Source organism: Chiloscyllium plagiosum, unplaced genomic scaffold (genome assembly GCF_037043375.1).
Source record: "Chiloscyllium plagiosum isolate Xiang-an unplaced genomic scaffold, Cpla_swu_hap1 HiC_scaffold_13, whole genome shotgun sequence".
Lineage (NCBI taxonomy): Eukaryota > Metazoa > Chordata > Chondrichthyes > Orectolobiformes > Hemiscylliidae > Chiloscyllium > Chiloscyllium plagiosum.
In genome coordinates, this window is record NW_028270151.1 from 63,462,305 (window position 1) to 63,466,948 (window position 4,644).

Below are 4,644 nucleotides of genomic sequence, written 5' to 3' on the forward strand. Positions count from 1 at the left end.
ATAGGCTAGCTGGCTCTTGTGGTACAATGATACTACCTCTACTTCAGCCAGGAGGTCTGGGTTCAATACTCCTCCAGAGCACTTCTGAACCAGTTGATTAAAATATCTATATGGGCTTGCTGAGAGCTCTGTGGCACTTTGGTAGTTTCCCTACATTAGCTGGAAGTCCTGGGTTTAAATCCCACTTGTTCTAGAGTTGTCACAACTCTTCTGAACAAGTTGATTAAAAATATCTATATACTATCTTACCAGGAGGCAGTAGCCTAGTTACATCACTGGACTGGCAATCTGGAACCCCAGTGCAATGGAAAGCAATGCTTGAAGAACATAGATTCAATTCCCACCATGGTAGATAGTGAAATTTGAATTTGACAAAAGTCTGAAATAAAGAGTTGATCTAATGGTGACCATGAAACCACTGTTGATTATTGTATAAACGCATCTGGTTCACTAACGCCCTTATAAGAAAGGAAAACTGTCATACTTATCTCAACTGTCCTATGTGTGACTCCAGACCCACACTTACCCTCTGGACAATTAGAAATGGTTAATAAATGTAGGTTTGTTCAGTGAAACCCACATCCTGTAAAATATATATAGTCTTGCTCTTCTGAGCCAGAAATCTTGGGTTTAAGTCCACCTGCTTCAGAGGTGTGTAACAACTGAACAGGTTAATTAGAAAACATTTATTCCGGTTTGTTGATGAAACAAGGCTTTTTGAGAAAATAAGGTGTGAGGGTGCTCTAAAGGGGCTCTAATGGGATACAGGTTGATGAGTGCAAGGTGGCAGAAAATCCAATATAATATGGTAACGTGTGAAATTATTCACTATAGTCAGAAAAGTAGGGTATATTTTAAATGGGAGAAGACTCACACAAATTAGTACTCAGAGGGAATTGGGTATTTATGTACATAGAATCATAGAGAAATACAGCATGGAAACACCCTTTGGTCCTACCCATCCATGCTGACCAGATATCCTAGATAAAACTAGTCCCATTTGCGAGCATTTCACCCATATCCCTCTAAACCTTACAATTTATGTACCCATCCAGATGCCTTTTAAATGTTGCAATAGTACCAGCCTTCACCACTTTCTCTGACGACTCATTCCACACATGCACCAACCTCTGCGTGAAAAAGTTTCCCCTTAGGTCCCTTTTAAATCTTTACCCTCTCACCTTAAAAACCCATGCCCTCTAATATTGGACTCCCCTACCTGGTCCATGCCCCTCATGATTTTATAACCCTCAATTAGGTCACCACTCAGCTTCTGACATTCCTGGGAAATTAGCTTCATCCTATTCAGCCTTTCCCTATATCTCAAACCTTCAAACCCTGACGACATTTGTGTAAAGCTTTACTAAACCCCTTCACGTTTCATAACATCCTCCCTATAGGAAGGATATCAGAATTGCATGCAATACTCCAAAAGTGGGTGAACCAATGTCCTGTACAGGTGTAACATGACCTCCCAACCCCTATACTCAATGCACTGACCAATGAAGACAAGCAAACCAAACGCCGCCTTCACTATCCTATCTGCCTGCGACTCCACTTTCAAGGAACTATGAATCTGTACTCCAAGGTCTCTTTGTTCAGCAACACTCCCACGAGCTGAGCATTAAGTGTTTAAGTCCTGCCCTGATTTGCTTTTCCAAAATGCAGCGTATCACATTTAACCAAATTAAACTCCATCTGCCACTGCCCATCTAAGAAAGATCCCATTGTACTCTGAGGTAACCTTCTTCACTGTCCACTACACCTTCAATTTTAGTGTCATCTACAAAATTTCTAACCATACCTCCTATGTTCACATCCAAATCTTTCATATAAAACCGAAAAGCAGTGGACCCAGCACGGATCTTTGTGGCACACTACTAGTCACAGGCCTCCAGTGTGAAAAGCCACCCTCCGCCACCACCCTTTGTTTTCTACCTATATGAGTCATAAAAAATTAACATGTAGGTACAGTAAGCAATTAGGAAGGCAAATATGTTAATCCTTATTGGAATTAGAGTGGAGTTAAACATAAGGTATTCTTGGCAAAAACATAAAGGACTTTGAAGAGATCAGATGTAGAACACTACGTTCAGTTTGGAAATGGCATGTGGCATAATAGAAGTGTTCCTACCTCTCGGTTAGAGGGTGTGGGTTCAAGTTCCACCTGCCCTGGAGGTGAGTCATTAGTATGATATAAAAATCGTACTCAATTTTGCTTTCTTTCCTGTAATGATCACTTCTATATTTTTGAACTGTGGACTTAAAAATGGGAAAAGACACTAAACCTGGGATTGTGAAAGACGATGTTGAAGTCATTTTTATAAACAAGCTATTGAAACTCATTATAGTTTTATCTAGATATTATGCTTTCACCAAGATACTTTCTTCCTTAAACCTCCTGATTTACACATATTACTGGGTTTTTTTGTATCTTTTATAGTGAAGACATTAGAAAAATATTACCTACATGCATCATTTTGTTAATATCTACTACTAATTTCCCATTTTTAACTTCTAGAGGATGAACACTCAATTTACTTACTCATTTTTGTTTCAGGTACCTAAAGAATATCTTGTATTCTGTTTTACAGTTCTAGCTAGCTTTCTCTTAATGCTTTTAGTCAATCTCTGACATTCTTTGTACTCTGACCAGTTATCTGGCCTACCACTCACTTTAACACAATTAAATACCTTTTCCTTTAGTTTGATATTTTCCTTTTTTTAATTTATTCATGGGATGACGGTGTCCATCACTAATTTATTGCTGATCCCTAGTTGCCCAGTAGTTGCTATGGGTCTGAAGTCACATGTAGGCCAGACCAGGTAAGGATGGCTGTTTCCTTCCCTAAAGAACATTAGTGAATCAGATGGGTTTTCCAGCTATCGGCAACAGATAGTCATCATCAGACTCTTAATTCCAGATTATCACTGAATTCAAATTTCACCATTTGCCGTGATGGAATTCAAACCCAGGTCCCCAGAAATTACCCAAGTTTCTGGATTAACAGTCCAGACAGTACCAGTAGGCCATTGCCTCCCCAAATGTAAATGGTGGGTCCTCTCTGTGGAATTTTTCTTTTTCGTAACAATGTACTTTTCCTGAGTTATTCTGCAATATCTCTTTTAATGTCAGCCGCTGCTTCTCTATGTATCTAACTCCTAACCTAATGTCACAGTTCAATTCAATTGGCACTTCCATGTTCACACAGTTCCTCTTTTTTAAGTTTAAATACTAGACTTAGAACTACTCTTCTCAGTTTCAAACTAGGCATAAAATGAAATCATATTTTGATTACTGTTTCTTAGAGGTCCCTTTACTCAGAAATCATGCAATAATTCTGTCATATTACACAATACAAAACCTTGTAAAAGCCGCTCTTTTGTTGGTTTTCAAACATGCTCCTCTAATGAATTATCTTGAAAGAACTCTTTGGTGAGGCTAATATTAGCAAATCTGATTTTTCCAGTTTCTATGTGGACTGAAATCTTTAAAAAGTATTGCAGTCCCTTTAGCACAAGCATCCAATATTTCTCCTTGTACATTTCTTATATCTTGGTTACTGTTTGGGGTTTATTTATCACTCCCACTAGTGATTTCTTACTTTTACTGTTCCCCATCTCCACCTGAACGGATCTCCTGGTCTAAGGTCATGTAGCACCAGTATCATATTTAATTCGGAATCTGACTCTCTGCCTATTTCTAGCTTGGTAAATACCCATCAACATGCAGAACCCATTCATGATTTGGAGACGCCATTGTTGCACTGGGGTGTACAAAGTTAGAAATCACACAACACCAGGTTATAGTCCAACAGGTTTATTTGGAAGCACTAGCTTTTGGAGCACTGCTCCTTCATCAGATGATTGTCACCTGTTGAAGGAGCAGCGCTATGAAACCTAGTGCTTCCAAATAAACCTGTTGGACTCTAACCTGGTGTCGTGTGATTTCTAACTTTGTGAACTCATTCATGTGGCTATTACAACATAGTTAATTATTTCAATTTGTACTATCAATTACTTTATTTTGAATGGTATATGCATTCAGACATTGAATCTTTTTGACTTTTTAAATCTAAAACTATGATAGACAAATTTCAACCATATTGCATATTCCAATGTCACAAACAGCAATGAACAACTTGCATTTTTTATTATGCTTTTTAAAATTGAGTTTGTGCATTGCCAAATAGTGCTATTTGTCCAATGTAGGCAGTTGACTGGGATAAACAAGGATGCTTTAAATACTGATGATGTACACAATCATTTACTTTGTTTTGAATGGTATATGTATTCAGACTAAGACTATGATAGACAAATTTCAACCATATTGCATATTCCAACATCGCAGAGTGCAATGAATGACTTGCATTTTTATAATACTTTTTATGAAACACCAGTTTAAAAATTTAGGTTTATGCATTGCCAAATAATGCTATTTGTCCAATGTAAGCAGTTGACTGAGATAAACAAGAATGCGTTAAATGCTGATGATACACAAAATCATGAAGCACAAATGTATCCTAAAATTGATTAATTTTGAGCAGATTTTATATTTAGCTAGTAGACCTTTGGTACTTTTTGTAGTTCCATTTACTTGACAACAAAATAGCTTATTGTGCTGGCAGTACCCTTGAAGATGCA

The 4,644-nt window shown here is 37.7% G+C and overlaps 1 long non-coding RNA gene across 2 annotated transcripts in view; it reads left to right on the forward strand.

Moving 5' to 3' along the window:
* Positions 1–4,644, forward strand: part of LOC148148325 (uncharacterized) — a 39,062-nt gene that overhangs the window by 14,093 nt on the left and 20,325 nt on the right. The gene's annotated exons all lie outside the window — the stretch shown is intronic.